Source organism: Pipistrellus kuhlii, unplaced genomic scaffold (genome assembly GCF_014108245.1).
Source record: "Pipistrellus kuhlii isolate mPipKuh1 unplaced genomic scaffold, mPipKuh1.p scaffold_m20_p_46, whole genome shotgun sequence".
Taxonomy (NCBI): domain Eukaryota; kingdom Metazoa; phylum Chordata; class Mammalia; order Chiroptera; family Vespertilionidae; genus Pipistrellus; species Pipistrellus kuhlii.
In genome coordinates, this window is record NW_023425547.1 from 1,577,517 (window position 1) to 1,601,539 (window position 24,023).

Here is a 24,023-nt window from a genome sequence, read left to right on the forward strand (position 1 = left end):
AATACTTTTCAGGTCCATCCATTCTAGTGCAAATAGTAAGAGTTATTTATTTTTCATTGCTTCATAATATCCCATGCTGTAAATGTACCATAATTTTTTATCCACCAATCTGTTTATGTGCACTTAGAAAGTTTACAAGTCTTTGCTATTATAAATTGTGCTGCTATGGACAGGGGTGCATATATTCTTTCTTATGAGTGTTTCAGACTTTTTAAGATATTTTCCTTAATGTGGGTTGATTGAGTCAAATGGAAGTTACATTTTTAATTTTTTGAGAAAACTCTATACTGTGTTCCACAGTGGCTATACCAGTCTGCATTCCCACAAGCAGTGCATGAGGGTTTCCTTTTCTACACAAACTTGAACACACTTGTCAATGGTTGACTTGTTGATGATAGACATTTTGACAGTTGTGAGGTGATATCTCATTGTCATTTTGATTTGCATCTCTCAGATGATTAGTGACTGAGCATTTTTTTCATATGTCTCTTGGCTTTCTGTGTGTCCACTTTGGAGAAGTGTCTATTTACACTCTTTGTTGATTTTTAATTGGATTTTTTGTTTTCCTTTTGTTAGGTTGTATGAGTTCCCCAATTATTGTGTAGATTAACCCCTTATCAGATGTATCATTAGCAGATATGTTTTACCATGTAGTGGGCTCTTTTGTTATTTTGATGATGGTTTCTTTGGCAGTGCAGAAACTTTTTTATTTTCATGTAATCCAATTTGCTTATTTGCTCCTTATTTTCCATTGTCCTGGGATATGTACTAGTAATCAGTAAACATATTGCAACGAGAGATGTCTAAGATTTTAGTGTCTACTGGAGGCCTGGTCCATGAAATTCATGCATGGGGGGTGGGGATGTCTCTCAACCCAGCCTGCACCATCTTCAATCTGGGGTCCCTTGAGGGATGTCCAACTGCCCAGTGGGATCGGGAATAAATAGGCAGTTGGACAACCCTCTCACAATCCAGGACTGCTGGATCCAAACTGCTCGCCTGCCTGACTTCCTGATTGCCCCTAACTACTTCTGCCTGCCAGCCTTATCACCCTTTAACCACTCCCCTGACAGCCTGATTGATATCTAACTGCTCCCCTGCCAGCTTGTTTGCCCCCAACTGTCCTCCCCTGTAGGCCCAGTCACCCCCAACTTCCCTCCTCTGCTGGCCTGGTCAACCCTAACTGCCCTCCCCTGCAAACCTGGCCCCTCCCAATTGCCCTCCCCTGATAGCCATCTTTTGGCAGCCATCTTGTGTCTACATGGGGGCAAGATCTTTGACCACATGGGGGCAGCCATCTTGTGTGTTAGAGTGATGGTCAATTTGCATATTACTCTTTTATTAGATAGGATAGAGGTCTGGTGCATGAGTGCGGGTTGGCTGGTTTGCCCTCAAGGGTGTCCAAGATCAGGTTGGGGGTTCCCTTGGGACATGGGACACCTTGGTCGAGGGGCCTATGGTGGTTTTCAAACTGGCCACGCCCCCTGGTGACTCGATTGGAGACCCTGGTATCTGAGATTTATTTATCTTCTACAATTGAAACTTTGTAGCCTAGAGTGAAGCCAAGCCTCCTGCTTACTCTGTGGGAGTAGCCATTTCTTTTGGGATTTATTTATCTTCTATAACTGAAAATTTATAGCCTTAAGAGGAGGCTTGAGCCAGCCAGGGTGTGCAGAAAGCTTGGTTTCCTCCTTCACCTGGGCAACCCTAGCTTCCTGCTCTCTTGAGCTCTGTGGCTGCTGCCATTTCTGTTGGTATTTATTTATCTTCTATGATTGAAACTTTGTAGCCTGGAGTAGAGGCCTTGACTGGCCAGACTATGCAGAAAGTTTGACTTCCTCCATTGCCAGGGAAACCCAAACTTCCCTCCTGGTCACTTAGTGGCTGCAGCAATCTTGGTTGGGGTTAATTTGCATGTTTTCTCTGGATTGGCTGGTGAGTGTGGTTGGTGGGCGTGGCTTGAGGGTGTCGCAGGTGATGGTTAATTTGCATATTAGTATTTTATTAGATAGGATAATTTCTTCTAGGACTTTAATGGCTTCACGTCTTACATTTAAGTCTTTATCTTTGTTGAGTTCATTCTTGTGTGTGGTGAAACTTAGTAGTCTAGTTTCATTTTTTGCATGTACCTGTCTGATTTTCCCAGCACCATTTATTGAAGAGACTGTCTCTGTTCCAATGTATGTTCTTGCTTCCTTTGTTAAACATGGAGCATAGTGGCGTGGGTGATTTCTAGGTTTTCTGTGCTGTTCCATTTTTCTACATGCCTGTTCCTGAGACAGTACCAGACTGGTTTGAGTACAGTGGTTTGTAGTATATCTTGATATCTGGCATTGTGATTCCTCCAATTTTGTTCTTTGTCGTCAAGATTGCTGCAGATATTCAGAGTCTTTTTTGTTTCCTTGTAAATTTTTGGAGTGTTTGTTCTAGGTCTCTGAAATACAACATTGGTATTTTAATAGAGGTTGCATTGAATCTATAGATTGTTTTGGATAGTACGGTCATTTTAATGATGTTTATTCCACCATTTCATGAACATGGTATATTCTTCCACTTGTTTATATCTTCCTGTCTATCTTTTTACACATCCTGTAGTTTTCAGAATACAGTACACTTATCTCCTTGGGTAAATTTTTTCCTAAGTATATTGATATTTTGTTGCAATGGAAAATGGGATTAATTTTTAATTTTTCTTTCTGAGTATTCACTATTGGTATATAAAAATGCTATGGATTTGGGGTGTTCATTTTGTATCCTGCCACATTTCTGAATTCATTTATTAAATAAAATAATTTTTATGAAATCTTTAAGGTTTTCTATGTACAGTATAATGTTATCTGCAAATAATGAGAGTTTTACTACCTCCTTTCCAATTTATATGTTTTTTATTTATTTTTCTTGTATGATCTCTATAGCCAGAACTTCCAGAACTATATTTAACAAGAGTGGTGAAGGGAGCTCTAGTGACTTGTCCCTGTTCTTACAGGAAATTGTTTTAGTTTTGGCCCTTTGAGGATGATGTTGGCTGTAAGTTTGTCTTATATGGCCCACTTTGCTGAGAGTTTTTACCAAAAGACAGTGTTGGATTTTGTCAAATGCTTTTTCTACATCAACTCATATGATCATGTAATTTTTATCTTACAATCTGTTTATATGCTGTATCACATTTATTGATATTAATTATTGTACCATCCCTGCATCCCTCAGAATAAATCTCACTTTGTCATGATATATGATCATTTTAATGTGTTGCTAGATCTGGGTTGCTATAATTTTGTTAAACATTTTAGAGTATATGTTCATCAGGGATTTTGGCCTGCAGTTCTGTTTCTTTATAGTGTCTTTACCTGATTTTGTAATTAGGGTGATGCTGGCCTCATAGAAATAGCTTTGAAGTGTTCCTTTCTCTTGAAATTTTTTGGAATAATTTGAGGAGTAGAGATGTTAATTTTCTTTGAATATTTGGTAAAACTCAGTTGTCAATCCATATGGACCAGGGATTTTGTTTTCTGAAAGTTGTTTACATTACTGTTTCAGATTTATCGATTTTTATCAGCCTCAGGTTTTCTAATTCTTCCTGGCAGAGTTTTAGATGGTTGTATTTTTCTTGGAATATGTCCATTTAGTGCAGGTAGTCATGATTTCTGTAATAAAGTTGTTCACAGTATGTTATCACAACCCTTTGTATATTTGTAGGGTCAATTATTATTCCAACTCATCCATTTCCAATTTATTTTGGTCCTCTCATTTTCTTTTTTAGTTAGCCTTATTAGAGGTCCATTAATCTTGTTTATCCTTTCAAAAATCTAGCTCTTGAGACAGGAATATGGCTACTGACAGGAAGGCAAACTGCACGATAGTGCATGAGCAAGAGAACAAAGGTAGAGTGTGTGGTCGCAGGGAGTATGTTTGTTGGTGAGTTGAGTGACAGCTATACTCCAGGGGACTATGGGAGACTGACCGATGGGGTTCCTCTGACCAGGCTGCCTCCACTGCTGCTGGGATCCCTCCCTGAGCAAATGGTTCAGACATGAAGACCTCACCATCTTGAAGGGGAGAGTGGATGTTATTGGAAGCCTGAAAATCAAGGGAATCTACGACTACAGCACCCAGCAAACAGCTGTGAACTCAAGAACACCAGTCCCAAAGTGGTGCAAACATGTGGATTCAAAGAAGCTCTTTGTCTCTTCACAGAAATGAGAGAGAGAATTACATAACCAGACATTTGGAGAATAAAGATCATGGGGAGACAAAGAAACAACTCACATATGAAAGAAAAGCAGGAATCATCAGAAAAGGAAGTAAACAAAATGGAGGCAAGGAACCTATCAGAGAAAGAATTCAGAGAAATGGTCATAAGGTGGATGAAAATAATGGAAGACAAATTCAACAATATGTGTAAGAACCAAGAGGAAATGAAGGAGAACCAAGAAAAAATGAAAAATGACATCGCTGTTATAAATAACTTAATAGAAAGCATCAACAGTAGACTAGAAGATGCAGAGGACCACAACAGTGAGCTAGAAGTCAATGTAGTAAAAAAAAAAAAAAAATACCCAAGTAGTGCAGCTCCTAAAAAATAAAAATAAAAATCAGCAGGAGAGCCTAAGGAAATTTTGAGCAACACAAAATGAAACAACATCCACACAACATAAATAATGACAGAAAACTTCACTGATATAGCGAAGAAAACCCCCCACACAAATCCAAGAAACCAAAAACACCAATCATAAAGGATATATGCATCCCTATGTTCATAGCAGACAATTCACCATAGCTAAAAGTTGTAAACAGCCTAATTGCCCATCAGCAAATGAGTGGATTAGAAAAATACATTGTATATCTACACGATGGAATACTATGCTGCTATAAAAAAGAAGAAATTCTTACTATTTGCAGCAGTATGGATAGAACTGGAGAGCATTATGCTAAGTGAAATAAGCCAGGAAATGAAAAAAAAATACCACATGATCTTACTCATTTTGTGGATAATAAAGAACACTATAACCTGATGAACAAAATATAGATGCAGAGGCAGTAAAGCATTGAATAGACTGTCAAATTACAGCAGGAAGGCTGGGGAGTGTTCTGGAGGGGGAGAAAGAGATCAACCAAAGGACTTGTATGCATGCATATAAGCACAACCAATGGACACAAGACACTTGGGGGGATGAGGGCATGTGACAGGGGATAGGAGAGACTGGGTAAAGGTCAATGGGGGGAAAAAAGGAGATATATGTACTACTATATGCTATACTTTTTTAATTTTAAAAACATATATTTTATTGAGTTTTTACAGAGAGGAAGAGAGAGGGACAGAGAGCCAGAAACATCGATGAGAGAGTATCATCGATCAGCTGCCCCCTGCACACACACCCCTCCCCCACCGGGTATGTGCCCACAACCAAGGTACATGCCTTTGACCGGAATCGAACCTGGGACCTTTCAGTCCACAGGCTGAAACTCTATCCACTGCACCAAACCGGTTTCGGCTATATGCCATACTTTAAACAATAAATAAATAAAAAAAAACCTAAAAAAATCTATCTCTTAGATTTATTGATCTTTTGTATGTAAGTATGTATGTATGTATGTATGTATGCATTATATTTTGCTCTGATCTTTATTATTTTCTTCTTTCTACTTGTTATGGACTTTTCTTCTTGTTCTTGTAATAATTCTTTGAGTTATAGTGTTAGATAACTTATTACCAGTTTTTTCTTGTATTTTGAGATAAACTTGCAGTGCTATGAACTACTCTCTGTAGATTGCTTTCACTGTGTCCCATAGATTTGGGATTATTGTGTGTTTGTTTTCATTTGTTTCCAGTATGTTTTAAATTCTTATTTGATATATTTTGTAAGCCATTCATTGTTCAAGACAATGCTATTTAGCCCCTATGTATTTGTATGTTTTTGTGTACTTTTATTGTAGTCGATTTCAAATTTCTTGCAATTGTGATCTGAGAAGATGCTTGATATGATTTCAATATTCTTGAAGTTGTAGAGACTTAGCTTGTGTCCTAACATGGTCTATCTTTGAAAATTTCCCATGTTTACTTGAGAAGAATGTATATTTTGTAACTTTCAGGTGGAATGTTCTGAACATGTCAAATATTAGTAGTTCCAACTGTCTCAGAGTGTCATTTAGGCTTGCTGTTTCCTTGTTGATTTTTTTTCTAGAATATTTATCCAGTATGTCTATGGGGTGTTAAAATTACCTACTATGATTGTATTGCTGTTGATTTCTCCATAGATAGTCTCCAGAAGTTATATATATATATATATATATATATATATATATATATATATATATATATATATATATATATGCAGTAAAGCATCGAACAGATGGTCAAATTACAGCAGGAAGGCTGGGGAGTGTATGGGAGGGGAGGAAGAGATCAACCGAAGGACTTGAGTAAATATATGCACCCAATATAGAGCATATATATATATATATATATATATATATATATGCTCTATATTGGGTGCATATATGTTTGTTAGAGTTATAGCCTGTTTTTAGATGGATAACTTTAGTATTATGAGGTAGCATTTTTATCTGTGGTTATGGCCTTCCCTTTGAGGTCTATTTTTTCATATATAAGTATTGATACCCCTGCCTTTTTTTTTTCTGTTTGCCTTAAAAGTTTTTTCTATCCCTTCCTTTCAGTCTGTGTCAATCCTTTGCTCTAAGGTGGGTCTCTTGTAGACAGCATATATTTGCGTCATGTTTTCGTATCCATTCACTACCCTATGTCTTTTGACTGGAGCATTTAATTCATTTATGTTTATGGTTGTCATTGATAGGTATTTGTTTGTTACCATTTTTATTCTTTATTTTGGTGTCGCTTCTTATCTTTCTACTTCTTTTTTCAACAGTGCCTTTTAGTATTTCTTGCATTGCTGGATTGGTAATACTAAACTCCCTTAGAGGTATTTATTTATTTATTTATTTATTTTGTTGTTGTTGTTGTTGTTGTTATTGTTGTTGTTGTTGTTGTTGTTGTTTTGTCTGTGAAGCTTCTGATTTCCCCTTTAATTTTGAATTACAGCTTTTCTGGATAGAGTATTCTTGGACTTGTCCCCTTGCTTTATATCACATTGTATACTTCATTCCACTCCTTTCTGGTTTGATGTGTTTCATTTGAGAAATCAGTTGATAGTCTAATGGGAGATCCCTTATAGGTAACTTTCTATCTCTCTTTGGAATCCTTTATGATTCTTTGTTATTGACATTTGCCAAGTTAATTATGATGTCTCTTGGTATTGGTATTTTTTAGTTCATCTTGTTTGGGACTCTCTGTGCTTCTTGGACTTGTTTCAGTTTTTTCTTCCCCAAGTCAGGGAAATTTTCTATCATTATATTTTCTTTGCTTTAAAGACATTTACTCAGCTTCATTATCAGATTATTTCATTTAGCAATCAACTGCATGGGTGCAAAAATTTTTACATTAAAACCCTTTGTTGGAATGCTTTACACTTTCCACAAAACAGAAACTAAAATAACCTGTTATCCAATTAGTCACAAATACAGTCCTTGAGGTTTTTTTGTTTGTTTGTTTGCTTTTTGCCCATTCACATGAGTATTGTCTAACACATGTCTTCTTTGTAGCAGCTAGGCCCTGACACTGCCACTACTGTGGTTGGCTGAGGTTATATCTGTTGTAACCTGTAGTTTCTCTGTCACTTCTCTATCTCTCCTCTTCTGCTAAGCTTTGTTTCCTGGAAGTAAGTAAAACCTTCTGCCACAGCCATAGCTACTGTTGCTGCTGGAACTGTCATAACCACCTTGGTTTTGTGGTTTGGAAAAGTATTGCCCTCCACCACCATAAGGGCATGAGCTTCTGCTTCTAAAGTTTCCTCCTTTCATAGGCCCGAAATTTGAATATTGATTATTGAAATTGCCAAAGATATTGTAGCTTGCACCACCTCCAAAATTGCTTCCATCATTACCAAATCCATCAAAGCCATTCCCACTGCCACCACGGCTGCCACCAAAGCCACCTCAACCACTGAAGTTTCCTCCATGATCAAAGTTGTCATTCACACCAAAATCCCTTCCATGACCACCTCCAAAGTATCCAGAACCACTTCAACCTCTGGTTGGATGAAGCATCAGCCATCTCTTGCTTAGATACAGCTTTTCTTATTTCAGTTGTGGCCACTCACAGCACGGTATTTCTGAATGACAATCTTGTCTACAGAGTCATGGTTATCAAAGGCTACAAAAGCAAAGCCTCTCTTTTTGCCACTGCCTCAATCAGTCATAATTTCAATAGCTTCTATTTTCCAATACTGTTTAAAATAATATCTAAGGTGAATTTCTTCAGTGTCTTCTCTAATACCACCGCTAAAAATCTTTTTCACAGTTAAATGGACACCAGTTCTTTGAGAAACTTCTCATGAGTCATCCTTTTTTGGTTCCACTACTCTTCCACCCACCTTGTGTGGCCTTGCATTTTTAGTTTCATCCACCTCCTCCACAGTGGCATAGATGACAAACCCAAAGCCTCTGGAGTGCTTGGTGTTTGGATCTGTTATCACCACACAGTACATGTGAATTCCCCATTGCTCAAAATGGCTCCTCATACACCCATTGGTTGTTTCAAAGCCCAAACCTCTGATAAAGAGCTTTTGCAGCTGCTCCGGCTCTTTGGGAGACTCAGATTTAGACATGATGACTATGGCAGGGGGAATTCCAATGATGCTTACTTTGTGACATTCACCAGGAGAAAAGAGTGATTTAAGGAACCTATCTCTGACTTTATTTCTTCAAACAGGTTTTATTTAACTTACTCAGCTTCTTATCCATCTGTCACCACTATTATGCCAATGTTGTTTCATTTCTTATTGTATTAAAGCTCCCTGAGACTTTCCTCATGATTGTTAATCTTTTTTCAGTTGCTGCTTTGCTTGAATAGTTTTTTTCTACCTTACCTTCTAACTTGCTGATTTCGTGCTCAGCTTATTCTAGTCTACTCTTGAAACATTCCAGGGTGTTCTTTATTGTAGTTATGTCATTCTTGATTTCCTCTTCATTCTTACACGTGTTGGTGAATTTCTCATTCAGGCATTTGAGCATCCTTATAATCATTACTCTGAATTGTTTCTCTGACAAATTGCTTGCCTCCACTTGATTTAGTTCCTTTGATGGTGATTCCTCCTTTTCTTTCACTTGGGGGTTGTTTCCTTATCTACCCATTTTTTATCCTCTGTAATTTTTCCTATATATCAGATAACAGTTTTATGCCACATAGATTTTTTTAGTTGATTGTATGTATTATATGTTTTGTGGGGCCCTGTGGTGCAGTCTCTCAGGTTTCCTTAGTTGGGTATTCTTACATGAGATATTTAGATTCTCCTGGTATAGTTGACCTTGAATATTGTTGTTCTGTTCATGGATGGAATCTTCTCCTAGGGAGTCTGATTATGTGGATCACTACCATGCTGTGCCAACCATTGTGGATGTACTGACAGAACAGAAGGAGCAGAACTAGAATGTACACAAGACAGCTAACCCAAATATAAGTGACCACTAGAGGAAAGAGAATTAGGAAAGAGAAAAGTCAGGAAGAATTATAGCAAGAAAATAGGGAAAAAAAAGAATATGGGGAAAAAACATATGAATAATCCAAAAAGCACAGACAAAAACATCCAGAATACTGTGTGAGGACAGAATATTTAGATGAATTTTTTTTTAAAAAAAGTAAATAAGATTATAGAATAAGACAAATAGGATAAGTATCACAATTTAGAATAGAGGAGGGAGAAAGAGGTGAGATTACAAGAAAATAAATAAATAAATAAATACATATATTTTTTAAAAGGAGACTAGAGGAGAGAAGATATGACTAAATTTAGAAAGTGAAACAAATTAAAAACTTAGAAGAAAAGAGCAAGAGAAGAGAGGGGGAAAATGAGTAGTGAGGAAAAGGGAAAGAGAATACAAAATGGAGCAGGATTAAGGAAGAGGCAATTGTATATATGAATCAACCAACAAAGACTAGAATAATAAAACTTCAATGAAACAGTTTTCCCTCAATTTTTAAAAAGGGGGGGGGGAAGAAAGGAAAGAAAAACTAAAATGGAGAAAGAAGACTAAAAAGGGAGGGGGAAAAGGAGAGGAATAAAAAAGTACAAAAATTTAAAAAATGAAATAAATTAAATTAATAATAAAACATTAAAAAAAATTAAAAAATAAAAATAGAAAAGTGAAGTGTTGTTTGCTTAAGCCGGTTTTATTTTATTTTTAATTTTATTGTTTAAGGTATTACAAATAGTAGTACATAAGTCTATTTTTTCCCACTTATCTCCACCCGGCCTCCTTTACCCAGGGCACTTGCCTCCTCCCCCCATCCCCAGAGTCTTGTGTCTGTTGGTTATGCTTATATGCGTGAATAAAAGTCCTTCCATTGATCTCTTACCAGGATAACCCTCCCCTAACTTTCTGCTGTAGTTTGACAGTATGTTCAATGTTTCTTTGGCTCTGACTATTTTTGTTCAACAGTTTGTAATGTTCTTTATTATCCATAAATTTTTTAGATAACGTGCTATTTATCTTTCACTGGCTAGTTTATTTTACTTAGCATAATGCTCTCCAGATCCACTAATGCTGTTGCAATTGGTAAGAATTTCTTTTCTTTTTTTTTTTTTTTTTTTTTTTTTTTTTACAACAGCATAGTATTCCATTGTATAGATGTACCACCATGTTCTAATACATTTATATGCTGATGAGCATTTAGGCTGTTTCCAAATCTTAACTGTTGTAAATTGCACTGTTATGAACATAAGGGTGTATATACCCTTTCAGATTGGTGTTTCTGTTTTCTTGGGATATATTCTTAGAAGTTGTATTACTGGGTCAAATGGCAATTCCATTTTTAATTTTTGGAGGAAACTCCATACTGTTCTCCACAGTGGCTGCACCAGTCTGCATTCCCACCAGCAGTGCAGGAGGGTTTCTTTTTCTCCAAATCCTCTCCAGCACTTGTCATTTGTTGATTTGTTCATGATAGCCATTCTGACAGGTGTGAGATCATACCAAATTGTTGTTTTTATTTTAATCTCTTGCAAGAATTATGACTTTGAGCATGTTTTCTAATGTCTCTTGGCTTTCTGACTGTCCTCTTTCAAAGTGTGTATTTAAGTCCTTTGCCCATTTTTTGATTGGATTGTTTATCTTCTTTTGTTGTATGAGTTCCTTGTAAATGTGAGATTAAACCCTTATCAGAGATAACATCCACAAATCTTGATGTTTTGTTGATGGTTTCTTTTGCTGTGCAGAAGCTTTTTATTTGGATGTAGTCTCATTTGTTTATTTTCTCTTTAGGTTCTATTGCCCTAGGAACTGTATCAGAAAAGATATTGCTACAACCAATGTCTGCTATTCTAAGATTTTTATGGTTTCCCATCTTACTTTTAAGTCCTTTATCCATTTTGAGTTTATTTTTGTGTATGGTGTAACTTGGTGGTCTAGTTTTGTTTTCTTCTTTTTTCCCAAGTATCTGGCCAGTTTTCCCAACACCATTTATTGAAGAGACTGTCTTGTCTCCATTGTAAGTTCTTGCCTCCTTTGTCAAGTATGAATTGAGCATACTGGCTTGTGTAGATCTCTGGGTTCTTGGTTCTGTGCCACTGGTCTATATGTTTTTTCTTGTGCCAGTACCAGGCAGTTTTGAGAACAGTGGCTTTGTAGTATAGCTTGATATCTGATATTGTAATCCCTCCAACATTGTTCTTCTTTCTCAAGATTGCTGTAGCCATTCAGGGTCTTTTTTCGTTACTGATGATTTTTTGGAGAATTTTCTCTAGGTCTTTGAAGTATGCCATTGGTATTTTATCAGGGATTGCATTGAATTTATAGATTTCTTTGAGTAGTATGGACATTTTAATGATGTTGATTCTACAAATGCATGAACATGGCATAATCTTCCATTTGTTTATGTCTTCCTCTATCTCTTTTTTTTACCATCCTGAAAATTTCTGAATGCAGGTCCTTTTTTCTCCTTGGTTAAGTTTATTCCTAGGTATCTTAAATTTTTTTGCAATGCTAAATGAGATTGCTTTTTAAATTTCTCTTTCTGTGAGTTCATTATTAGTGTATATAAAAGCCATAGGTTTTCAGGTGTTATGCTGCTCCATTGCCAAATTCATTTATAAAGTCTAGTAGTGGTTTGATGGAGTCTTTGGCATTTTTTATCTAAATTTTGATGTCATCCGTGAATAAGGACACTTTTACATCTTCTTTTCCAATTTGGATGCCTTTTACTTTTTCTTGTATGATCACAATGGCTAGTACTTCCAGAACTATGTTGAACACGAGTGATGAGAGTGGGCATCCTTGTCTTGTTCCTGTTGTTAAGGGAAATGGTCTTAGTTTTTGCCCATTGAGTATGATGTTGGCTGTGGGTTTGAAATATATGGCTTTTCTTATGTTGAGGTATGATTCTTCTATTACCAACTTGCTGAGAGTTTTTTTTTTTTTTTTTTTTTTTATCAAGAAACGGTGTTGAATTTTATCAAGTGCTTTTTTTGCATCAATATATATGATTATATGATTTTTATCTCTCTGTTTGTTGTGTATCACATTTATTGATTTGTTCATGGTGTAACATCCTTGAATCCCTAAATAAATCCCACTTGTTCATGGTGTCTTATCTTTCTAATGTATTGCTGAATTTGATTTGTTAGAATTTTGTTAAGGATTTTGTTGTCTGTGTTCATGAGGGATATTGACCTGTAATTATTTTTCTTTGTATTGTCTTTATCTGGTTTTGGGATTAAGGGAATTCTGGCTTCATAGAAAGAGCTTGGAAGTGCTCCTTCCTCTTGAATTTTTTGTGATAGTCTGAGGAAGATAGGTTTTATTTCTTCTTTGAATGTTTGATAAAACTCCCCTGTGAAGTCCTCTGGTCCATGGCTTTTGTTTTCTTGGAAGGTTTTTCATTACTTCTTCAATTTCTTCCATAGTTATCAGCCTATTCATATTTTTTTATTCCTCCTGGTTGAATTTTGGAAGGATATATATTTAGGAACATGTCAATTTCTTCTGGGTTGGCCAGTTTGTTGGAGTAGAGTTGCTCATAGTATTTTTTTTTTTTTTAAGATTCTTTGTATTTCTTTGGGGTCTGTTATTTCACCTCTTTCATTTCTCTGATTTTGTTTATTTGGGTCCTCTCTCTTTGCTTCTTGGTGAGCCTGGCTAGAGTTTCATCAATCTTGTTTATCCTTTCAAAGTATCAGCTCTTGGTTTCATTGATCATTTATATTGTGTTTTTGGTCTCTATATCATTTATTTCCTCTTTGATCTTTATTATTTTATTCCTTCTGATTGTTGGAGAGTGGGAATTTTTGAGCATGCTTCCAGAGAAGCCGTGGACTATGCCCCAGATAGAGTTGTCAGTGCTGACACCAGGCCAGGCTGGGTTTGGGGCCTGGGGGAGCTGGACAGGCCTCCAGGAGGAAATAACATTTGTTACAGTTTGTCTATGCCAGGTCAAAAGCCTATCTCCTGCTGTGCCCAGGCCTCATTGTGCCTCTGACAGACAGCAAAGATCTCTTGGCTCAGCTCTGAGAGAAACTTCTGACCCACCTCAGAAGGAAGCAGCTACATAAGAAATTCATCATCCATTTTCTCTAAAAGAATTCAAAGGCACAATCATTTATAGTCTGCTCAGAAAGCAATCCAGAAGCATATCTGATCCGGTCCATCCTTACACTCTAGTGACTCTGTTTGGATAAAGAAATTTGCCACACAAGGACCGAATCCTACCTGGAAAGGACCACCCCCACAGCAATCAAGGTTGACAGGATCCCAATGTGGCTTCATCACACCTGGCTTACAACAGCCCAGACAAAATAGAAAGTCCAGTACTCTTCGGGCCCTCTAAAGATTCGTGCTGGCCTTCATCCCAGGTCCTTATCTTGTAAACTGACCCACTGAGTTTATTCAGAAGATAATTAATTTTATCAAGCTTATAGTCCTCATGGGTCAACAATGACCCAAAACTGTCAATGATTTGACTCATGTACATAAAACAAGTGAGGAATGTTGGAGAGTGGGAATTTTTGAGCATGCTTCCAGAGAGGCCATGGACTATGCCCCAGATATCGATAGAATTGTCAGTGATGGCACCAGGCCAGGACTTGAGATAGGGTCTCATGGCCGCTTTCCAGCACATGCAAGATAGAACACTGTCAGCTTTGGTCATCAATAGCATGATCCTGGTGTTGCTTAGGAGAAACCGTTTTGTCTTGAGTTGCTTGTTCTGCAAAAACAGGATGTGGTAAATGGGCTTAAAAGCTGTCCTACACAAAGTGTCACTGCTGCTCTCCAGACTTCCTGCATGGAGAATGGCGGAGCAGTTGCCTAGTCACCTTGCAAGCAAATGAAGGCTCCCTAAATTTTAATTTGGTCTGGACTCCAGTGGTTGTTGACTCGAGTTTGCTCCAGAACATGATCACACTGGGCTTTGCTTCTTGCTCTCTTTCTAATTCTTCAAGATGCAAAGTTATATGGTTTATTACCAGTTTTTCTTGCTTTTTGAGGTAAGCCTATAATGCTATGAACTTCCCTCTCAGGACTGCTTTCACTGTGTCCCAAAGATTTGGATTGTTTTGTTCTCATTGTTGTTTGCTGCCAGGATGAAAACAACAATGAGATTTCTTCTTTGTTCTCTTTGGTAACCCACTCATTATTTAATAGTATACTATTCAGCCTTCAAGTATATAAATTTTTGTAATTGTTTTTACTGTAGTTAATTTCTAATTTTATGCCATTGTGTTCTAGAAGATACTTGATATGATTTCAATCCTCTTGAATTTGGAAAGAATTTGCCTGTGTCCTAATATATGGTCTATCTTTGAAAATGTCTCATGTGGGCTTGAGAAGAATGTATACCCTGTAGTTTTTGGGTGGAATGTTCTAAAGATGACAATTAAGTCCAACTGATCTAATGTGTCATTTAAGATTGATTTTTTTTCTTTGCCAATTTTTTTTTTTTTTTTTTTTTTTTTTTGTCTAGAGGATTTATCCAGTGATGTTAATGGGGTATTATAGTATCCTACTATGACTGTGTTGCTGTCAATGTTTCTGCTCATATCTTCCAAAAGATTTTTTTAAAATGTATTTGGGTGCTCCTGTATTGGATGCATAAATGTTTACCAGAGTTATATCCTCTTGTTGAATCTATTCTTTTAGAATTATGAAGTGGTCTTTATTGTCTCTTGTTATAGTCCTCACTTTTTAAAAAATATATTTTATTGATTTTGTACAGAGAGGAAGGGAGAGAGATAGTTAGAAACATCAATGAGAGAGAGTCATCGATCAGCTGCCTCTTGCACACCCCCTACTGGGGATATGCCCGCAACCAAGGTACATGCCCTTGACCGGAATCGAACTCGGGACCCATCAGTCCCCAAGCCGACGTTCTATCCATTGAGCCAAACCAATTTCGGCTAGTCTTCACTTTTTTGAGATATAAAATACTGTGTTTAATTGGTTGAGTTTAATTATCTGTTTTCAAAAAAACCCAATATTACAGAAAGCAATTTCTGGAAGAGGAAGAGAAAAGCGAGTTGAGGATCTGACAATCTTTTTTAGTATTTACCCCATTTTACTAGGTAGCAGAAACTCAGCACCAAAATAAATAAGTCAATGTTTCAATGGTTTTTCTAGGGCAACTTAAAATTACTAAAAAAAAATTCCTCCCTTTTACTTTCTAGGTACAGGACAGGGCTGTTTGCTTTCTTGAATGTGAGGCAAATCTTTTTAAAAATTGTTTGCTACCTCTAGAAATAGCTCTAGGGAAAGTTCTAGTTTATATCTGTTTGTCACCATGAATCTGGCTCCTTGAGATGCAGCCTCAGCCTCCTTATGAATTACTTGCAGAATTTCATGGAAATAACTAGAACTATAACCCTCATTCAGTTGCTCTCTTTTATGTATCATTTCTTTAACCAATTTTACAATTTGAGCTGTTTTGCTTATGATATCTTTAAAACTCTTCCACAGAGAGTCCATATACTTGCAACTTTTGAAAGGTGATAACATGTTTATAGTAATTGATATAAAATGTTTTCTCTGTATAACGATATCTAATTTTGTTCACAATATTGTGAAGCTGTTTAAAATGCTCCAGGAGCCGAAACCGGTTTGGCTCAGTGGATAGAGCATCGGCCTGTGGACTGAAAGGTCCCAGGTTCGATTCTGGTCAAGGGCATGTACAGTAGTTGCAGGCACATCCTCAGTAGGGGGTGTGCAAGAGGCAGCTGATAGATAATTCTCTCTCATCTATGTTTCTAACTATCTCTCGCTCTTCCTCTCTCTGTAAAAAATCAATAATATATATATATTTTAAAAATAAAATAAAAAATAAAATGCTCCAGGGGAATGTTCTCTAGTTCAATATCAATATCAGTATACTCAGCAGATGGGAGTGTAGCAAGCAATAAAATGGAGATATTCTCAGACCAAATATTGTTGAAATGATCTCTCAGCTTCTTATCAGGTAACTCTTTCCCAATGGTGGGCACAGCCATCCCTTAGATTTTTTTCTAATAACATATGTTCAAAGTTTAATTGATGCTCTTTCCAAAGGTCTTGTATTTTCTTTCTGCTAATTAGATCCTCACATTTTCTCATAGTTTCTACTGTAAGCTTCTCTTTAAGATTCTTCAAATAATCTTCAAATCTTACTTTCTACTGAGCTAAGATATCTCTATCTCTGTCCTCTTGAAAGTACCTTTCAAGTTCTTCCTTAATGGCTTCATGTTTATCCACAATTTTATTGTCAATCAAACTTTTCTTGATCTCCTCAGCTTCTCCATTCTGGATCTGGCTGGACAGCTGCATATATAAGTCCAGCACGTGGCATCTCAGCTTCTCCCTTTCACAGTTGGATGATAAGACTGCCACCAAAGGATGCTGCTTTGGTGCTTAGCCTGACATTCCCATAATGCAGCTTCCTCCTCTACCTCTCAGTCAGCCATTCTACTTGTCTCCATGTATCCTCTACCTTTCTTTGTTGTGAGTTGTCTCCCCATCTGTACCCAATTTGTTAATTCTGGGTGGATGTTCCCTGATTTAGTTGTAAATCCAGTCTGGCCCCAGGATGAGGTTCACAACAGGTCTGCCTATTTGGCCACCATTTTTTTATTCTCCCAAGTCCCTTTAGAGTGCTATCAACAGCAACATGAATAAAAACGTAAAGGGCCTTTTTTGTTCTTGAAATTTTTCTGATATATCAGGAGCAACCCACTTCTTTAAGTCTTTTGCCAATGATTGCAGGAACATGAATGTTGGCATATAGTCAACTACTGTCGCCTTTGGGGTAAAGGAGGGCATGTATCTCAGTGATATAAACTTAAAGCTGTATTTCCAAAACTCTTCCCTCTTAACCTACCTTTTTTGTCATTTTAAAAAATTAAGACTTTATTTATTAAATGCAGTTTTAAGTTCACAACAAGATTATGGCAGGAGATACAGAGATTTTTCATATTCTCCCTGCCCCTTCACATGCATAGCCTTCACCATTATTCACCTACTCCTTAAGAGTAGTTCACTTTCTACAATTGAAGAATCTACATTGACATAGTGTAATCATCCATAATTCACAGTTTGAATTATGGTTCATTTTTGGTGTTCTACTTTCTGTAGGTTTGGAGAAATATTCACTATGTTCCACATATTCACCCATCCCTGAACACTAGTCACAGACAACATTAATCTTTTTATTGTCTTCATAGTTTTCCCCTGTAATGAACATCATAGTATTTAATCACACACTTTGTAATTTTTTTGAGATGGGCTTCTTCCACTCTAATATGCATTTACATTTTCCTTTTTTAATTTTTTTACTTTATTGTTTTATTGATTAAGGTATTACATATGTGTCCTTATTTCTCCAGTGCCTCCCTACCTCCACAATTATGCCATTACCCCCTTTGCATGCATACAAGACCTTTGGTTGATCTCTTCCCCTTATCCCTCCCCTCCCTTACCTTCCCTCTGAGGTTTGCCAGTCTGATCGATGCTTATCTGTATTCGGATCTGTTCTTGTTCATCAGTTTATTTTGTTCATTATATTCCACAAATGAGTGAGGTCATGTGATATTTATCTTTCTATAACTGGTTTATTTCGTTTAGCATAATGCTCTCCAGTTCCATCCATCCTGTTGCAAATGTTAAGAATTCCTCATTTATTTATTTTTACCACAGTGTACTATTCCATTATATAGATGTTCCAATTTTTTTTAATCCGCTCATCTGCTGATGGGCACTTAAACTGTTTCCAAATCTTAGCTATGGTAAATTTTGCTGCTATGAACATAGGGTGCACATATTCTTTCTGATTGGTGTTTCTAGTTTCATGGGATATATTTTTAGAAGTAGGATCACTGGGTTAAATGGGTGTTCCATTTTTACTGTTTTCAGGAAACTCCATACTGTTCTCCACAGTGGCTGCACCAGTATGCATTCCCACCATCAGTGCAAAAGGGTTCTTTTTTCTCCACATCTTCACCAACACTTATCATTTGTTGATTTGTTGTTGATAACCATTCTGACAGGTATGAGATGGTACCACATTGTCATTTTGATTTGCATCTCTTGTATGATTAGTGACTTTGAGCATGTTTTCATATGTCTCTTGGACTTACTTCTGTCTTCTTTAGAAAAGTATCTATTTAGGTCCCTTGCCCATTATTGATTGGGTTGTTTATCTTCCTTTTGTTAGGTTGTACGAATTCCCTATAAATGACAGAGATTAAACCCTTATGGAAGATAACATTGGCAAATATCTTCTCCCAGGCAATGGGCTTTCTGATTGTTTTCTTTTGCTATGCAAAAGCTTTTTTGTATTGATGTAGTTCCATTTGCTTATTTTCCCTTCAGTTTACAATGCCCTAAAAATGGTATTAGTGAAGAAATTGCTTAGGCATATGTCTGAGATTGTGTTGCCTTTGGACTTCTTTGATATTTTTATGGTTTCCCTTCTTATGTTTAAGTTCTTTATCCATTTTGAGTTTATTTTTGTGTATGGTGTAAGTTGGAGGTCTAGTTTCTTTTTTTTTTTTTCATGTATCTATCCAATTTTCCTAACACAATTTATTGAAGAGACTGTCTTGAGTCCATTGTATGATCATGCATCCTTTGTCGAATGTTAATTGAGCATAGTGATTTGGGTCAACTTCTGTGTTTTCTATTCTATTCCATTGATCTATATGTCTTTTTTTTTTTTTTTTGCCAGTACCAGGCTGTTTTATGAACAGTGGCTTTGTAATACAGCTTGATATCTGATATTGAAATCCCACCTATTTTGTTCTTCTTTCTCAGAATTGCTGCAACTTTGTAGTGTCTTTTTTTATTCTAGGTGAATTTTTGTTGATTTTTTTTTTAACAGAGAGGAAAGGAGAGGTACCGATGAAAGAGAAACATTGATCAGCTGCCTCCTGCACACCCCCCATCGGGGATGTGCCCTCAACAAATGTACTTGCCCTTGACCGGAATCGAACCTGGGACCCTTCAGTCCACAGACCGACGCTCTATCCATGGAGCCAAACCAGTTTTGGCCCAGGTGAATTTTTGGAGCATTTGTTCTAGGTCTGTGAAATATGCCATTGGTATTTTAATGGGGATTGCATTCAATCTATAGATTGCTTTGTGTAGTATGTACATTTTGAAGATGTTGATTCTACCAATCCATGAACATGTTTATGTTTTTGTAATATCACAATCTTCCATCTGTTTATGTCTTCCTCTCTCTCTTTTTTTCAAAGTCTGTAGTTTTCCGGCATATAGGTCTTTTACCTCCTTAGTTAAGTTTATTCCTAGATATGTAATTTTTTTGGTGCAATGGTAAATGGGGTTGCTTTTTCAATCTCTCTTTCTGTAAGTTCATTTTGTCTATAGAAATGCCATATATTTATTTGTGTTAATTTTGTATCCTGCTACATTGCTGAATTAATTTATAAGGACTAATATTTTTTGATGGAGTCTTTAGGGTTTTCTCTGTACTGTATCATGTCTTCTGTGAATAATGAGAGTTTTATGTCTTCTTTGCTAATTTGTAAACTTTTTATTACTTTGTCTTGTCTAATTGCTATTGTCATTACTTCTAGTACTATGTCAAACAGGAGTGGTGAAAGTGAGCATTTGGAGCCTTTTCCTGATCTTAGATGAAGTGGTGTTTTCTTTTTTTGGGGGGGGGGGATTGAAATATATTTACTATTTGCTGGGTGCTTTATAGACATGATCTCATTTTTTTTAATTTCTTTATTGATTATAGTATCCCATAATTTTCCTCATTCCCTCATTCCCATCCCAAACCCCTCCCCACATATTCTCTTACCCTTGTTGTCGTGACCACTGGTTAGGCTTATATACATGTATACAAGTCCTTTGGCTGATCTCTCTCCCTTTCCCCCACCCTTTCCTGCCTTCCTTCTGAGGTTTGACAATCTGATAGATGCTTTCTTGTCTCCCAGTTTGTTTTTGTTCAACAGTTTATGCTGTTCATTATTTCCCCTAGATGGGTGAGATCGTGTGATACAAGAAATACACTTATAAGAACGGAAATTGAGACAAGCCATGTGGTTATTCTGAGAGGCAAATGAATCAGTCTGTAATGAGTTTCTTTCTGGGCCAACAGTTCTTTTGAGTCCCAATGTCAATGTCAAACAGTTCCTTATGTGTGCATGTCAGCAGTGATATTTCAGTTCTGCATGGTGGACAAATGGTGGTGATGCAAGTCTGACCATCTTTGGTTTGGTCCTGGGTAACCTTCAGCGACACACAGGTGTTACTAGTATGACAAGGTGTCTTCAGCATCTTCCATCTCTGGACTATTTCTCTTCTGTCTTCATGGCTGGAGCAGTTCTGTTAATTCCTCTCTGTTGCAGGAATCCATAGTCTTGGAGTTGTTTTCTGAAAATATACAAACATATTCTCAACCAAAAGTTAATAAAGAAATCTTTCCTATAAATTTGTTTTTGGATCCTTTTTCATTTTTTGCCCAAATTTTCCTCTGGGACACTATGTGTGTTTTCATGGGTGCCTTGCTTTGGAGATGAGGTCCCAGGGTCTGTGGGTCTGAAGCTGAGTAGCAGGATATTGGCTGGAGTGGCTGCTGGGTTTTGGGTCAGTTCCAAGGCCTATGTTGGTGGTGGTGTTGATGAGTTTCTTAAAAACGTGGTTCTCCCCTTCAAGATGGTATGGACTCCTTGCTGGAGTCCCGCCATCTGGGGAGTGCCCACAGCAGTGGTAGTCTCTCCTTGTCAAGGAAAGCCTGTCTGCCAGCCACTCCTGCGAGATATAACTTTTCCTCATTCACCCACACACACTCCTTTCATACCCTCACTCACTGACTCCCTCTATCTCAGCTAGGTACTGCCAGACGCCATCTTTTTTGGGTGAATTGCTTTTAGGTTTTGCCCATTGAGTATGATGTTAGCTGTGTGTTTGTCATATATGGGTTTTATGATGTTGAGGTATGATCCTTCTATTCCCATTTAGAATTTTTATCAAGAAAGGGTGTTAGATTTTGTCAAATGCTTTTTCTGCATCAATTGATATGACTGTGTGATTTTTATCTCTCAATTTGTTTATGTGATGTATCACATTTATTGATTTGTGGGTATTGTACCATCCTAGCATCCCAGGGATAAATCCTAGTTTGTCATGGCGTATGATCTTTTTGATGTACTGCTGGATTTGATTTGCTATAATTTTGTTGAAGATTTTGGCATCTATGTTTATGAGAGATATTGGCCTGTAATTTTCTTTCATTTTGTTGTATTTATCTGGTTTTGGTATTAGGGTGATGGTGGCTTCATAGAATAAGCTTGGAAGTGTTCCTCCCTCTAGAATTTTTTGAACAGTCTGAGGAGGATAAAATATTAAACTTCTTTTAATATTTTGTAAAGCTTCCCTGATCAGCCGTCTGGCTCCGGGCTTTTGTTTGCTGGAAGATTTTTGATTACTGCTTCAATTTCATCAGTAGTTATCAACCTATTCAGGTTTTTTTATTCTTCCTGATTGAGTTTTGGAAGCTTGTATTTTTCTAAGAATATGTTCACATCCTAGATTGACCACTCTATTGGAGTAGAATAATTCCTATTATTTTTCCTGTTGTTGTTGTAATCCTTTGTATTTCTGTGGGGTCTGTTGCTACTTCACCTATTTGATTTCTGGTTTTGTGTATTTGGGTCCTTTCTCTTTGTTTCTTGGTGATCCTGGCTAGAGGTTCATCAATCTTGTTTATACTTTCAAAGAACTTGCTTGTGATATTGTTGATCTTTTGTATTGTTATTTTGGTCTCTATGTCTTTTATTTTCATTCTTATCTTTATTATTTCATTCCTTCTTCTAATGCTAGTTTTTTTCTTGTTGCTCTTTCTTGTTTAAGTTTTAGGGTTAGATATGTTTATTAAAATATTTTCTTGTTTTTTGAGGTAGGACTGTAGACCTATGAACTTTCTTCTCAGGACTGCTTTCACTCTGTCCCATACATTTTACGTTGTTTTATTTTCATTGAATTTTCTTGCCAGGATGTTTTTTGTTTTTTTTTTAATTTCTTCTTTGATGTCTTTGGTAACCCAATGTTGTTTAATAGCATCCTCTTTGTCCCCCAAGTGTTTGATTTTTTAATTATTTTTTTAAATTTTATTTATTATGGTATCACATAATTGTCCTCATCCCCCTATTCCCATACCAAACCCCTCCCCATATATGCTCCCATCCCCCCACTGCTGTCCATGGCCACTGGCTAGGCCCATATGCATGCACACAAGTCCTTTGGTTAATCTCTCTCCCTTACCCCCACCCTCCCCTACTTTCCCTTTGAGGTTTGACAGTCTGATCGCTGCTTTTCTTTCTCTGGGTCTGTTTTTGTTCATCAGTTTATGTTGTTCATTATTTCCTCTAGATGTGTGAGATCATGAGATCCAAGAAATACCCTTGTAAGAACCATAACTGAGACAAGCCATAATGGTTATGCTGAGAGGCAAATGAATCAGTCTGTAGTGAGTTCCTTTCTGGGCCAACAGTTCTTTTGAGTTCCAATTTTAATATCAAACAGCTTCTGAACATTTGGGGTGAAATGTTCTGAAGTTGTCAATTAATTCTATCTAATCTAGTGAGTTATTTAGGATTGATGGTTTTTTGCTGATTTTATGTTTAGAAGATTTATCCAGTCATGTCAGTGGGGTATTAAAGTCCATTACTATGATTGTATTGCTGTCCATCTCTCCCTTAATATCTTCTTGAAGGTTTTTTTTTAAATGTATTTGGTTGCTCCTGTATTGTATTTGATATGTTTACCAGAGTTATAACCTCTCATTGAAATGATCCCTTTAGTATTATGAAGTGACCTTCTTCATCTCTTGTTATGGCCTTCAGTTTGAGGTCTATTTTCTCCAATATAAGTATTGCTACCCATGTGTTTGTTTGTTTTTTATTTTCCTGAAAAACTTTTTCCCATCCATTCACTATCAGTCTGTATGAATTCTTTGTCTGAGATGGGTCTCTTGTAGGCAAAAGATATATGGGCCATATTTTTTATCCATTCAGCTAGCCTATGTATTTTGATTGGAACATTTAATCAATTTACATTTATGGTTACTATTTATAGGCACTTGTTTGTCAGCAATTTTATTATTCTACCCTTCCTATTTATTCTTCTTACAGCAGTCACTTGCTGCCTGGTGGTAATAAACTCCCTTAGCCTTTTTTTTCTTTTCTTTTCTTTTTTTCTTTTTTTTTTTTTTTTGTCTTTGAAGATCCTGATTTCACCTTCAGTTTTGAATGATGGCCTTGCTGGGTATAGTATTCTTGGATTCAGTCTCTTGCTTTGCATCATTTTGTATATTTCATTTCATTCCCTTTTGGCCTGACGAATTTCTGTTGAGAAAACAGTTGATAGTCTAATGGAATATCCCTTATAAGTAACTTGTGTCTCCCTCTCTGGAAGACATTAAGATTCTTACTTTGTCATTGGTTTTGGCCAATTCAGTTATGATGAGT

General features: G+C 36.7%; 1 pseudogene; it reads right to left on the reverse strand.

The window, feature by feature from the left end:
- Positions 1-7,713: 7,713 nt before the first annotated feature.
- Positions 7,714-8,710, reverse strand: LOC118704744 (annotated as a pseudogene).
- Positions 8,711-24,023: the final 15,313 nt, after the last annotated feature.